We start from the raw sequence: 15606 nt of genomic DNA, 5'->3' as shown, positions 1-15606 counted from the left end.
CCCTTCTTCCTGCTTTCACTCTTGCCTCCCCCCATCCATTCTCCAGTTGTCAGCAGGAGATACACTTTTGATATGAAAATCAGAGCATGGGGCAAGGAGGTGGTGAGAGGAGAGTGGGGACACTTAAGGCTCTTTAAATATAGAAAACCAATGATTCCAAGATAGAATCCAAAATTCCTGTGTCAGTTTCTTACCACCACGTCTTCGCTCCTGTTTTGTCTGCCTCCCCCTCACTTCACTCCTTTGCCGGGCTCTCTCCTACTCACTCATCAGCTCTCAATTCAAATGTCACTTTGCAGGGAGCTTCCTTGGAGCCCCAAGACCAGACGGCTTCTCGTGCTACATGCTGCCTTCTTTTCAAGAAGTGGAAGCAATGATCACAATTGGAACTCGATAATTAACTAAGTGATTAGCTCCTTAAATCCTTATGCTACCTTTTAGGTTAATGAAAACGTTCCAAAATTGATGGTGGTCATGGTTGAACAACTTCGTGAATAAATGAAAAGCCATTGAATTGTATACCTGAAATAGGTGAATTGTACGGCATGTGAATTATATCTTAATAGAGCTCTTTTTTAAAAAACAGGAAAACGATGGCCTTACACTGGAGTGAAAACTCTAGAGGAGGCAGGGGACTTGTCTCTCTTGTTTGTCACTGAGTGTCCCGCACACAAGGGGGCACCTTGCACATGACGTGTGCTTTCATGTTGGTTAACAGTGGTGAAGCCGGTGGGTAAATGACAGGGCTGACCTGAGCGGGTCTGACCTTCTAAATGTTTTTTTCTTAGATTTGAGGAAGAAAGGTTGGCTTTGCTCTGTCCCGTCCTAATTATTTCAATGCTTTCCACGTAAATGCCCTTGACCTCTGTCCCACTGTAAGGGGGAGCAGTGACCCTGAATTTAGAGGTTCCAAGCACATCAGACCCTGGGGTTTTCTAGTACCTTCTCTGGAAGCCTGCCTCTGGTGCCACCAGGCCAGGGCTATCCCTGCAGACGTAGCCAAATGCTCCCCAGTGTCCTGTCCTGATACCGAGGCCAGTGCAGTCCCATCTCCCAGGGTTCTCCCCTGCAGTCCCCGAGGAAGTGCAGCCCCACGCTGATTCCCCTCATTAGCGTTCTTGTTTACTCCCCCAGTTTGGTATGGCTCTGCAGGGGCCACACACAGCCGTGTCACCAGTGGGGAAGTTCTGTAACCAACAGAAACCAGTCCGTCATGCAGGGAGCCGTCGGAAAGGATTCAGACCGACCATAAGCCCTTATTTCTGCAGAGCATTAACATTTACGTATTTTAGAATTGCTCTAACGGGAACCAAACACAATCGATGAGTTGGGCCCCATTTGGTTCCATCTCTTTCTACTTTCCTCTCCGGATCACTGACTCAAAATGAAACAAAACATGCTCCAGTGAGCACACTCACACTTTGCATACTAACTAGTGAAGCTGCCTTATTTGTGTTCCCTGGGTGTGCGTGTGGCGGCCGAGGACAATAAGCAGATGTGGAAGAAGAATAGATACGTGGGCTGCGGGAGGACAGTCCAAGTCTAGTGTCTCCTTTGGATCACAGACTCCTCTGCCCCAAGCAGCGGCATCGCTCTGACTGAAATTACTGCCTGTGCCCAGACGGCTTGAGACATTATTCTAAAGCCTTTCCAACCGATGCCCCGGGGCTTGTTTATGGAGGATATTAATGGGCCCGGCTGCAGGATGCAACTCTGGGTAAAAATACCCAGGACTGAGTGTAAGTGCTCCTGGGGAGTGAAACTGAAACCTGTGGTTGTTGCTATAATGTGACTTCCTACAAATTACCTCTGTCTTCTGTCAGGTGCCAGCTGGGAGCACAGGGTGATTGGAGCTGCAGTGACAGCTCTGACTGACGTGTGTGCGGAATTCTCCGTAAAGCATGACCAGACTGGCATAGTTTCACGTGCTCTTGCCGGATTGCTGAGGTTCTTAAAGATTGATTTCTAGGTATGTAATCATTGTGACTCTCATAACAAATTTGTGTCTTCATTCATTCAAAGATACTGATTGAGTACTGTCACAGGTGCTAGGGATCTCGTGGTGCACGACACAGGTGACATCTCTGTTCTCAAGGAACTTACATTCCAGGCTGCAGGGACAGGACAATAAAGAAATACAACAATGTCCGAGCTTGACAACAAAAAGAAATAAGAACTGGACAGTGGTGAGAGAGTTGAGAAGGGGGCGAGGGAGATGTTATTAACATATAGGGAGGGTCAGAAAGCCTTCTGTGAGCAGGTACCATTTGACCTGAAGAATGGGGAGGAGCAAGCCACGTGGAGCTGGGAGAGAAGAGCGACCCAGGAGGAGGGAGCCACGATGCAAGGGCACTGAGGCCGGCACCCGTTAGCTGTGTCCATCAAACAGACGGAAGTCTAGAGTTGCTGGACTGGAGTGAACACGGGAAAGGGTAGGTGTGGGTTTGGAGAGCGGGGCTGGAGCCAGATTGGGGGTGGGGGATCCTGCAGGCCTTGGCTAGGGGTTTGGCTGCAGTGGGAAGACCTTGGAAGGTTTGAAGCAGGGAGGTGACATGAACGCCTTGGAGTGAGGAAGAAGAGTTTGGGGAGCTTGTTGCAGGAGTGGAAACAAAGAGGGCCAGCCCCCAGGAAGGCCAAGGCCAGAGGGGGTTTGTGCAGCAAATGCCAGGGTCGCTGGTCCTCACCACACCGCCTCCCTGGGCTCCTGCCATCGACTTGGCCTTTAATGTGAGATCGCTTTAACAGGGCCGCTTGGAATCATACGTGCCTTGAGCTGTGGATTTGGTCCATGCTCTCCATCCCTCCCAACTCATTGTGGCAACTTATATTGGATTTCCGAACTCTAGTGCGGTTCCTTCTTAACGAAGAGGCTTTGGCCTTAATTAAGGTGACTAGGACACATTTGCAGAGTTAGCTTTCTACCTTTCAAGCTGCTGTCACCAAATCACTGGGTGCCCGAAGCTACCCAGCCACCTCAAAAAGCTGTTTTCTTTCCTCCATGCTTCCACGTCAGGGGACAGACACGCCTCGAAGGGCTTCCGGGGGGGCCTCTTGTTACAGTGCTGGCGAAGGCTCTTCTGGGACATTTGTCACGCTTTTTAAAGGCAGAGAATTGCCAATTATACACGTCATCTGCTTTTGGAATCCAGTCCAAGCATCATTTCCTCAAAATGAAGCTAAATTAGAAATTTTTTCTACTGATTATAGGTAAGAAATCAGAGTGTTTCTAAAATGTGTTGCTCTTTTCCAGGGGAGAAACGAAAATCCCAACACTTACAAAAGTAGCAGTAGCCAATCATGATGTGTGTCCTGTGATGTGCAGGAGCAGATGTTTCCGTTCTTCACAAACAAGGGTCGTCGTCTGGGTCATGGCAGTGGAGGAGGTGAACTTGACTTTGTGGTGAATTTCCTTTCTACTCTATTCTCTGCCTACTTGCGATTTCTACTCTCATTAGCGTTTTTCTAGTAAGCTAATACTGACTTATTCTTTTCGTTAGCAAGGTCTCTTGACAGCTACAACTAAGGCAATAACAATGGGGGAAAGGGGCGGGAGGAGGAAATGGATCTTCCACCAGCTTTTGTGTTTGTGATAGACGGAGAAAGTAGGGCACGGGGTTAGCTGTGAGGGAGGCCCAGGGGTAGGGCCGGGTAATAGGACTGACAATTTTAAAGTCTGTTCTGCTCATTAAGAAAAGTTAATCATCAAAGTGCTTTCTTAATAGGCCCTCAGAAGCAAGACATGATTCTGCCTATTTTTCAGGGAAGCAGCAAGGAGGCTGCAGTGTGGAAACACCGCCACTGGGAGATGGGAACAAGTGGAAGGGGCAAGCTCTCAGATGATGGAACAGCTAAGAGCGTCTCCCTCCTTATTTCCCAGGAGGCTTTGCTTGGTGTGGGAGGGCAAGGTGCTCTCTGGTGAAGATCCTCTCCCAGCTCAGGCGAGCGAGAGGTGTTTGAACCGGGCCTTGAGAGCCCCCAGTGCCTCGCTTCCCAGAGGATTGTTTCCACCCAGCTGTCCACCTGGAGAAGCCTTTTGGGTCAAGGCCATTATCTCTAGGAAATTCTTGCTAATTGCCTGCTCGAGGCTAATGGGACCATATCACATAACCACATTTTCAGGGATGAATCATACAGGCTGTCTGAAGTTAGGGCCCCAGGTCATTTCCATCCAATTTCTCTTTCCATTTTATCACCTCTTTGTGACTTCTCATCTAGATTGTTTCAAGTACTTCTTCTCAACAGCTTGTCAAACCTGGGCTTTGTCCTTACAGCCCAGCTCCCCCACAAGCGTGGTGTCCAGGCCAGTTCCTCTTGTGCTCAGGAATCTTTTTTGAGTCCCACTGCTTACAGAATAGAGCCCAGACTTCTTAAACTGTGTGTTGGGAGAAGTCACAAATCTGTTCCCTGCAGCGACGCGCTCTCTGCCAATGGGAGCCTCCCGCGGCCCCTTAAGACCAGAATCAGAGGGAAAGGGTGTCATTCCATCCCTGTGCCTATGGCTGTGTGTGCAGGCTCCAGACAATGTTTATTTCCTTTTTCTATGTTACAGTTTTTAGTTCTGTGAAATGTCAACTGCAGGAACACGCCCAAGTTTCTCTGTGCAGCCACCCATTTCCAGCTTAATTCTGGGCAGGCATAGGAAGAGAAAGCACAAGCACATTATCCTGATTCCTTCTCTGCCACTGTGTGAGGCTCCTCTTTGTAAAACAGAGAAAACAATACTTAGCTCAGTGGCTTGCCGTGAGGTAATAATACCCATGACAGTGACACTTTGTCAGATCTGGTCCCAACATGGCAGCGTTACTTCTCCCCATCCCTCCCTACATCTCTGTGAGCTCCGCAGTACCCAGAAGGATGCCTTGCTCATTTCTCTGTTTGAGGCCAAACTGTGGTCAAGTACCTACCCAGCCAGTGTTCTTTGGGAACGTCCCCGGCTCCCTTATGGGTTGGTCATCCAGCTGTATCTGCTGCCCAGGCTCTGTTCTGCAAACCGGACTCTTCATCCTGTAGTGTTTTTGTTTTTCTGTGTTTGTAGATTCTTAGGCATGGGAAGGACTTTGATTCTCGTGAGCTGTCAAGCTGTAAGAACATCCATCCTGTTTCCCTGCCTTCCCGAAGGAGAGTCCCGTTAACGCACTTCAGTGTTTACCTCCCTGACGATGACGCGTTTCCTCCTCTAAAGCTGTGCAGTTCCTCCTTTCACTGTGGCATGTGTGACCTGATAGAAGGCAGTTAGCCTTCCCAAGCCACAGGAGGCTCACTTGTAAAATGAAGGAGGAAGGGGGTGAGATGGTCCCCAAGCTCCACTTCCCACGCCTGGCTGTTCGTTCTCTTGTTTGTGCCACACTGGAGGGGACCAGCACACTGACGACATCCTTCCCAGGAAAGCCCTGGAGGAATCTACCTCAGAGCATCTCGGAGGTCACTGAGCAGCAGCACCCCAACTGGCAGCTGAAAATGAATCTCTGAGCTCCAATCTGGTTAATAGCTGGGTGGGGCCCCAAGTGTAAGCAGATTCTGGTCAGGGTGGCCAGCCCGGCACCATTGTTTGGGGAAAGCAGGTAGCAAGCACGCGCTACCTTTGGCTGTTTTCTGTCTCTCGTGGTCTTGCTTTTACACTTGGCCCCCTAATATCTTGTCATCTACGTCAACATAGAATGTGAAAAATAAACGTGGAAAAAGCAGCACTTTGGTAGAGCGTGGTCAGTCTCTGACCCCTGACCCCTCCCCCCTTATGCTCCTGGAAGGGACTAGAATGAAGTTTTGCTGCTCCCGGCCCAGCGATGCCTCCTGTCCCACAAGGGCTGTGAGGTCCAGTGGGACCCTTCCATCTCCACGCTGTGGGTGGACTGCACTGTTTTTATGTCTTAAGTCTTTTTTCTTATTTCCAGCTGTTCTTCTAACTCTTTTCAAGCTTTTCCGTGCTCCGCTGGTCTGGGAACCCTTGGCTGATAGAGATGTCACCATAATAACATGATTCTGATTTTTTTTCAGCTCACTTTATTATGGGATGTTGTCTCTCCCCAAGGTCCCTCCACAAAAAAAAAACCACACACACAAAAAAACAGAAAATGCATCTCTCCAAATCTTGCTGTCCTACTTGTTTCTGCTCCATTAACACCAAATGGTCTGCCCTGTAACCGGCCACGGCCGGCCGACCTGCCATCCTTCCCTGGGTTTCTTAGGGGACCTGATGCTGCATCGATTTCCCTGCATTCCTACTGCCCAATCACACGTGGCAGATGGCTGGCCCTGGGAGTCAGCAGATCAAGATAGGGTCACTTGCAGCACACCCTGTGTTCAGGGTTATCTTGTTCAGGGTGAAGTGCAAAGAACAGAGCCTTAATCAAAGTGAAAGCCATAGGTGAAGAGGGCCCCCTCCTCTCTGCTCCACGTTCCTCTGCCTCCAGCACCGCATTACCCTGGGCACAGCTCTTCCTCTGATGAAAAACCAACAGACCAGATTTCCTACACAATCCCTCCTACCCAGTTGTGTTTGGGCGGTGATCCCAATTTAATTACTGCTTCAGCACCATCATGGCAAACGATCTCCTGTTGTTTCTGACGTCCATCTGTTTAGAAGTTGCTTTAGCTAAAGCTGTCAAGCTATTCCAGTAAGGGATTGAAAGGAGATCAAACCAAGGGAAATAGTATAATAAATAATAATAGCCAACACTGACTGAATAATCTGTGTCAGAAACTGTGCTAAGTACTTTGCATGAATCATTACTTCACCTAACCCTCACTGCAACTTTATAAGGTAGAGGGGAGTATCTCCATCTTAGTGAAAAGACACCAAGGGTCAGGGGGCTTCAATACCATTGTCAAGGTCATAAAGTGGTAAAAGTTAGAATTTAGGCCCAAGTTGGTCTGTTTCCAGAATCCATACTCCCAACCATATCTCATTATTCTCTGGGAAGAGCTGGAATCCAACAGCATTTTCTTATTCTGCATCTTCTCTCCTGCCTCTCCATAAGCAAATTATTGACCCACTCTGAATTTCCAAGCTCACCACGTAGAGAGGATGAGATGAAATGTGATCACCCAGTGCTCTGAGTTGTGGATTCAGAAAGTGCTCCTTACGTTTCTTAGAGGAGTCTCTACGTGGACATGTGGTTCTTATTTGTAAAGAGACATTTGGATGTACGCCTCCTGCAAAAGGTCTCTCCTGCAGGTCACTTCATCAAATGTAAAGAAGGGTTTTGCTAGCAAATGATACAGTCGGTGAAGTGAGCTGTAACAAAGATTTACGGTTTAGTAGCCAAGGCGAGCCCACCCAGCTTTCGGCCTTGACAAAGAACAGGAGACCAGATGTGACGTCACGGTGAGGCCTGGATGAGCAGCTTAACGTTTGCTTTCTTTGTCTGAGGTGTGTGCCCTGCCTGTTGAGCACCACGCAGGAGACGGGAAACCTTGTTTCATTGCTACCCTTATTCACCGAGGAGCACAGGGAGGCCTTTGTGGTTAGTCTTTTGAAATCCCGGGGCTTTCTCCTTCAGTTTGATTTTTCCTCTTGGTTTTCTAGGGGCTTATTTGAAGAGAGGCTTGAGAAGTCATGCAGTGTAATTAGCTGATCCGTGTACTGTAATGAAGGCAGCCAGATGACTGTGCAGACCTTTTCAGGCTGATTGTAGTCAGGCCCGGCGGTTGTCTGTTGGAGAAAGCTTGAAGGACAGGCTGATTTTAATAATCTGCAAAGTGAAATTGCCATCTGTAGGCTGGTCTGTGCTGTTAAGACAATGGGGTCGCATTTGTACGTAAAAACTAGTGAGGCCTCTGAATGGTCACTCCTTAATCTAGCTCCATGTACGTTGTGTCTTGATGCATAATGACAGCCAGTGTCCTGGTAGTGCAGGAAAGGCTCGTTGCATGGCATTAAATGATCTCTCCGTAAATTTTAAATCAGTCTGGTTTCCTTCCAGCCCTCACAGCTATCTTCTCTAATCACGCAGTTTGCGCCTAGTTGAATATTTAACTCATTTTACCACGAGATGAGTCAGAGTACAATTTGGGAAGGAAGAAGGAAAATATCCTAAAAATCCAACATATTCCTAGCTCAGATGTAAATTACTTTTAGATTACTTGGCATTTTGGAAAATGTGCTACAATTGTACTGAAAAACCAAATGTGCAAAGATAAAGTTTCCCTTAATTTTTTTAAAAAATAAAGGCTCAGGAAACTTGGGAGTACAGATAATTATATGATATGTGCTGGGCTAGAGAGGAAGCAAGTGCTATTTTATCATGGTGAGAGTTATGCATCCAGATGGCACCCCACAGAAAGCTTTCTAAGAATTGCTATTCACAGGAACTTAGCAAAAGATGCTCTTGTTGTGTGTTCCTGGTTCACGTCTGGTTGCTCTTGTCTCACTGGGACACTTGGGAGCGTTTCTTTCTCTGGGAGCTCACCTGTCTTGGTTGGTGTCTAGCTCGAGATAATGTGAAGTGATGACAGCAGTACCTGCTATAAGCTATCTCTCCTGAGACTCTCAGGAGATAGGGATGATTTGATGAGACGAATACAGAATTGTGTGTGTGTGTGTGTGTGTGTGTGTGTGTGTGTGTGTACAAAGAAACAGATATCCAAGACATACTTCTAAAAGAGTATTTCATGAACAGGATCCTTTATACAAATAGCCAACAGGTACATGAAAATGAAAAGATGCCCAACAGCACTAATCATCAGGGAAATGCAAATCAAAACCACAGTGAGCTACCACCTCACACCTGTCAGGATCCCTATTATTAAAGACACAAAAGATAAGTGCTGGTGAAGATGTGGAGAAAAGGGACCGCTTGTACACTGTCGGTGGGAATGTGGGTTAGTGCAGCCAGTATGGAAAACAACATGGAGGTTCCACAAAAAATTAAAGTTCGATGTACCATATGAACCAGCAATCCCACTTCTGGGCAGACATCCAGAGGAAGTGAAATCAGTATCTTAAAGAGACACCTGCACCCCCGTGTTCCTCGTGGCATTATGCACAATAGCTAAGATGTGGAAACAGCCTAAAAGTCTGTCAACAGATGAATGAATAAAGATCACACACACACGCACACACGCATGCACGCATACACACACACAAAACACACACCTCACTGGCATATTATTCAGCCTTAAAAAGGAAGGAAATTCTGAAACCTGCTACAACATGGATGAACCTAGAGGACATTATGCTGAGTGAAATAAGCCAGACACACAAAGACAAATACTGCATGACCTCACTTAAACGAGGAATCTGAAATAGTCAGATTCATAGACGCTCAGAGTAGAATGGTGGTTCCCAGGGGCTGAGGGGTGGGGGAATGGGGAGTTGCTGTTTAAGGGGTACAGAGTTTCAGTGACACAAGATGAATCAGATCTGAAGATCTAATGTACAGCATGGTGACAATAGTGAACAATACTGTACCGTGTACGGTAGATCTTTAGTTCTCACCACAAAAGGGAAACACAGAAAGAAAACAGTAATGATGGGGGATCATTAGAGGGATTGTGGTGATCATTTCACAATGTTCACGACGTGTGTATATCAAACATTAAGTTGTTCACCTTAAATATATACATTTTTTGTTTGTCAATTATACCTCAGTAATGCTGTTTAAAAAATAAGTCAACATGGCCCTGCATCTCTCCATCGAGGGCGACTTGATTTCTCCCATGGCCTTCCCTGCCCTGCCCATCTCGCAGTGACTCTGTCTCCCGACTCTGGAAATTCTGGGGCCACGCTCATCCATGCCGCATCTAGCCTGGCACTGGCGATCTACACGCCGTTGTTCTCGGGTACATCCCTGTCATCTCCTCAGCCACCCCGTTAGCTCCTTGACAGCAGTAGCTACATGGGAGATGGCCTCTATGCGTCATCACGCGGAGGACCAAGGTCCTACACATGTCCTGTACCTGTGTTGCTGGCCTAAAGTAAAAAGCAATTTCCTTTTAATAGTAATGCTGCAATGAACACGGGTGCATATATTTTTGCAAATTAGTGTTTTTGTTTTCTTCAGATAACTACCAAAAAGTGGAATTACTGGGTCATAAGGTAGTTCTATTTCTAATTTTTTGAGGAATCGCCATACTGGTTTCTATAGTGGCTGCACTGATTTGCAATCCCACCAACAGTGTACGAGGGTTCCCTTTTCTCTGCATCCTCGCCAACACTTGTTGTTTGTTGATTTATTGATGATGGCCATTCTGACGGGTGTGAGGTGGTATCTCATTGTGGTTTTAATTTGCATTTATCACATTAGTCATGGTGAGCATCTTTTTATATGTTTATTGGCTGTCTCTATGTCCTCTTGGAAGAAATGTCTATTCAGCCCATTTTTAAATTGGATTATTTGGTGTTTTGGTACTATGTTATATGAGTTCTTTATAAATTTTGGATATTAATCCCTTATCAGATGTATCATTTGTGAATATCTTCTCCCATTCAGCAAGCTGTCTTTTTGTTTGGTTGGTGGTTTTCTTCACTGTGCAAAAACATTTTGGTTTGATTTAGTCCCATTTGTTCATTTTTTCTCTTTTGTTTCCCTTGCCCAAGGAGATATATCTAAAAAGATATCACTGAGAACAATGTCAGAGAGTTTACTTTCTTCTGGGAATTTTATAGTTTCAGGTTTAAGTCTTTAATCCGTTTTGAGTTTATTTTTGTATACGGTGAATGAAAGTGGTCCAGTTTTATTATTTATTTTTTGCATGTATCTGTCCAGTTTTGCCAGTACCACTTGATGAAGAGACTGTCTTTGCTTCCTTTGTCATAGATTAACTGACCATGTAAGCAAGGATTTATTTCTGGGCTCTCTATTCTACTCTATTGATTGATATATGTGTCTGTTTTTGTGCCAATACCAGACTTTATTGATTATTGTAGCTTTGTAGTACAGTTTGATACCAGAGACATATGGATATATAGTTTATAATCCTTTTAATGTATTGTTGAAACTGGTTTGTTTATATTTTTGTTGAGAATTTTTGCATCCATATTCATAAAGGATATTGGCCTGTGATTTTCTTTGCTTTTCTTTTTTTTTTGGTAATATCTTTGTCTGGCTTTGGTATCAGGGTAATACAGGCTTCATGAAATGAGCTTGGAAGCATTTCTTCCTCTTCAACTTTTTGAAATAGTTTAAGGACAGGCGTTAACTCTGTGTGTGGGGGTGGTTTTGGCCAACCAGTAGGAGCAGAGCAGGTGCCTGTCATCCGGGCACTGGCCTACTGGGCGGAGCAGCTCCAGGTGAGGGGCCAGGTGTGTGCAGTGATGCCCTGTTGATCCTGCCTGCTCCCTTTGTTCAGGCTGAAAGGACTCGGGCGTCATACCCAGGAACACACTGCAGTGACCCTGCAGGCAGGCCGGGGCCCCTGGGGAGAGCCCGGCACACTCTATGGGGGGGGGGGGGGGGGCGTAAACAAAGGCGCCCCTCCGACCCGGAGAATTCCCAGTCCCCAGAGAGCCCCAGCAGCTCCGAAGCCGTCCCTATGCAGCCTCTGCCTCTTGTTTGATGTACTGGAAAGTGGTCCGGTGTAGGAGCGACCTCTGCGCAGGCTCCGTGGGCCGGGATGTTTGCTTGGAGCAGCTCAGGCACTTCCAGCACCTGGGGCGGGAACAGCAGCTTCCGGCGCCTGCGGCTGGTCAGTCAGGTACAGCTCCTAACACGAGCAGGCACCTGGGCCCAGAGCAGGCCTTGGGGGCCCCTGCGGCTGGCCTGGCACCACCAGCTCCTAACACGAGCAGGCACTGTAGGCACCTGGGCCCAGCCAGCACTTCCGGCGCGGGAGCGGCCCTGAGGCCGGGCTGTGCAGTGACGCCCTGTTGTTCTGCTCCCGTTGTTCGGAGGCCGAGTCTTCAGGTGATGTGGCTGTGAACACGCTGCGGCGGGGACCCTGCAGGTAGGCCAGAGCCCCACTCGAGCCCGCACCGCCCTGTGGAGGTGGAGGTGGAGGAGGAGGTGGAGGTGGAGGGTGGAGGGTGGAGGGTGGAGGGTGGAGGGTGGAGGGTGGAGGGTGGAGGGTGGAGGTGGAGGTGGAGGTGGAGGTGGAGGTGGAGCTGGAGGAGGAGGTGGAGGTGGAGGGTGGAGGGTGGAGGGTGGAGGGTGGAGGGTGGAGGGTGGAGGTGGAGGTGGAGGTGGAGGTGGAGGTGGAGCTGGAGGTGGAGGTGGAGGTGGAGCTGGAGCTGGAGGGCCGTAAACAGATGGCCCTCACCGGCTTCTCAGGCTGGAGAGTTCCCGCTGTCCCGGGAGGCTCCCTCAGCTTCCTGGCGTCTTTGTTTGGTCTCTTTCTCCTGCTTGCTGTCTCAAGTTGTTCATTCAGTGCTCAGTGGTCTCGCAGGAGTACTTGCCATACGTGAGTAATTGTGTACGTGTGTTTCTGAGTTTGCTTGTGGGACGGGCCCCGTTCAGCCGCCTCCTACGGCGCCACCACGTTGGGCCTCTCCAGGTGGTGATTCCTACCAAGTCATGACAATTGTCTAAGTGTGAAGCCATACACTTGGTGTTGGCTAGAACAGTGGATCACAGCATGATTCACTGTTCACATGTAAGTTTTGTCTTCATGTTAAGATGCTCAGTAACGTTGGGATGGAAATATAAAACGAGCAATAAAGGTGGTACCATTAGGAAGCGGATGGGAAACCATTATCAGATACTGATCACTAGGGGCATCCTCTGAATATGCACCACCCCCAGCCAGCTGGCCACATTTTTGTACAGCTCCGTGACCTAGCACAGTAACACAGCAGTCCCAATATGGCCCAATGATAGGAACAAATTTGACAAGAGGGCCCTGTCATTCTTTTCTTAGTCTTTTCTAGTTTAGCTTAACCGTTTTCTAGTTTTGTTTTTTTTTTAGAACCTTAATGTGTGCGTTTAAATTCTCTGTGCTGAGTATGTCGGTTGGCTATTGCTGTGTAACAAGTGACTCCAAAGCAAATCAAGCGTTTATGTAACTCATCGGTCTGTAGGCTGCTTGGGTCATTCCTTTGCTCTTGACTGAACTTACTCATGCACCTTTGGTCAGCTGTGGGTCAGGCAGGGGAGTCTGCTGCCATTGACGGAGCTTTCTCAAATATTGGGAGTCAGCTGGCTGTCAGCTGGTCTAGGAAGGCTGGGTCTTTTCCAAGTTCAGCTCCTCCAGCTTGTTCACACTGCAGTAGCAGGGCCTAAAAGAGAGACGCATTGTGCAAGGTCTCTTGATGCTTAGGTTCAGAACGGGCAAAATGTTGCTTCGGCCCATTCTAGAACTTTCCTGGAACTCACCAGGCCAGCCCAGAGTCAAAGGGTGAAGGAATAGACTTTAATAGACTCACCCGATGTGAGGAGTCACATGGCTAAAAACCATGGATACACGGAAGGTAAAGAATTGCGAGTTTGAGTTTTGTTTGCAGTTTATCACACTGGGAGAATGTTATATAAACAGATAGATATAAACAAAAAAGCTTGTTTTAGCTGCTGGAATGTAGGCGCAATGATCAGAGTGCAAGATTAGATGTCAGAATTCAAAGGGGGATGTTTTCCCTAAACTCTAATTTTAGTTGTCCATTCCCTGGGTTCAGCCCTGCTAATGTTGCCCTTGCTCCTCATTTGGCTACATTTTCAAACAATTGGGTTTGAATCTGAGATCATTTAAGATTCAGATCTTGGGTGGCCTGATGTCTTTGGAAAATTCGTACTGTGTATTTGAGTACTTTTGGCTATAATACTTTATTTTTCTAAGATGTTCACACTCTATTACTTTGCAGCATTTAAGAAGGCCCCCATCTTCTAATTTAGTACCGAAGTTAAAAATAATTCTTTTTGAAACACTGTTCCAGGCCAAAAAAAAAAAAAAAAAATTCTGGTAATATTCGTGAACCTTCAATCTTCAACTCCTATGAAAGTGGAGATGCCAGACCAGGAGTTGCCAACCCACAGGCCAAGGTAGATGATATCTGAGTTAACTGTTGGGTATGTTACCTGGGAGGCAATAGGAAGTGAGGGAGCCTGTAGTAGACCAGCAGTTCTTGACATTTGCTGCATGTGAAAATCACCTGGGGAGCTTTTAAAAATGCCTAGGGTGCATTCCAGACTAATTAATTAAAACACACCCTGTGGGAGTGACACACTGGATAGCCATATTTTTTTTAAGCTCCTTGGGTCATTTCAATATTGGCTCAGTTTATGAACAAGTGAATTGAACCAGGATTTCTTAGTCTTTAATGTACAGACAAATGACCTGGAGGCCTTGTTAAAAGGCTGATTCTGAGTCATCAGGTCGGGGTGGGCCTGAGATTCTGCCATTCTCGTAACTTCTTGAATGATGCCAGTGCTGCCGGTTTCCAGACCACACTGTGAAGAGCAAGGATCTCAAACAGCCCCCAGACTACTTTGTGGTTGTTTGTTGTTTTGGCTCAGATTGTTTTAAAGAGAGGAGATAAAATGTTTAACATGTGGCACCCTGGAGTGTGCCTGTTTTCCCTATTTTAAATGGCAGTACTAATGAACTGCCTCTAATATATAAGAGATCAAATCACATCTTTCCCACCAGATAGCAAGTCAGAAAGGTGGTGCAGATGTATATTCAGATGATGAGGGGAGCAGAATGGAGGACAGAGGGATTGAGGTGCTAACAGGAGATGTGAACACTCCCACCGGGTCCTGCGACTCACCTGGCCGCCTTTGGCCAAGATGTTTCATAATACATAGGGCCAAGTGCTGAGTCTACCTTATGATTTAAAGTATACCCGAGGGCTCTTCCTTGGTATCTGAAAAAAATGTGACTGTGCTGATAATTATAAGTCCTTGGGGACCAGTCCAGTGCCTAGCACGTTGCTTTAAAAGGCCGAGAAAATGCACATCCGTAGATAGAGAGAAAATATTGAAGTTACTCACTTGGGGTAAAACCTTCAGTTAAGCTTGTCAGGGGTCCTATAGTTTCTCTGTTTCTGGCTCTGTTCGATCTATAGGTATGGTCCATTCTCCCTGGAAAACTAAAAGCGGTACCTTCTCCCACATAATCTGAGGTTAGGTGTGATTCCTAGGCCTGGTGGAGTCAGTGGAGACAGACATGGAAACTTCTTTCTGGTTTCCTTCCCTCTCCCTTTCTTTCCCCTCCTTTTCTGTGGAATCAGGCCCTTGGAACAATGCATTAAAATAAATCTGAGTGGTACCAGAACAAGAATTCATTTTTATTGAGGCTTCTTTCTACAAGGAAGGCTACTTGGGAAAACAAATCTTGCTTGGTGAGGTCCCTGAAATGAGACAGAAAAAGGACTCCATACTTCTTATGGCCTCCCTCTGCAGCAGGCCAAGCTGCCCCGTCAGGTATGCTGATGAAAGTATTTGCACACAAGTGCTTTCTGACTGCTCCAGGCAGGTTTTCCAGCAACCTCCAATTTCTGCCTTACCCCGGTGATTTCTAAGTCTTCCATGAAAGAGAAAACCTCCGCCTTTTACAGACAGGAAATAGGTCTTCCTACTTGTCTGCAGAAACCAAGGGGTCAGAGACATTTGAGTCACTATCTCACATCCTTAATAATTTCTTAAATTGTTCAGAAATCTCAGGATCCCTGTGACTTCTGAAGGAGTGAATGCTTTAAAACTTGATGAAAATTTTTTCTCTTTTTCTCAAGAAGTGGGA

At 47.0% G+C, this 15606-nt stretch overlaps 1 long non-coding RNA gene across 1 annotated transcript; it reads left to right on the top strand.

The window, feature by feature from the left end:
- The first annotated feature begins 912 nt into the window (after positions 1–912).
- Positions 913–5670, top strand: LOC141567690 (uncharacterized). The gene is made up of 4 exons (XR_012490510.2): positions 913–1739; positions 1824–2432; positions 3251–3383; positions 3761–5670. It is a non-coding gene; the product is annotated as an uncharacterized LOC141567690 (long non-coding RNA).
- Positions 5671–15606: the final 9936 nt, after the last annotated feature.

This window comes from Rhinolophus sinicus, chromosome 8 (genome assembly GCF_057876585.1).
Source record: "Rhinolophus sinicus isolate RSI-liver-muscle chromosome 8, RSI-T2T, whole genome shotgun sequence".
In the NCBI taxonomy this organism is placed as follows: domain Eukaryota; kingdom Metazoa; phylum Chordata; class Mammalia; order Chiroptera; family Rhinolophidae; genus Rhinolophus; species Rhinolophus sinicus.
This window is presented reverse-complemented; position numbering and strand designations above follow the sequence as displayed.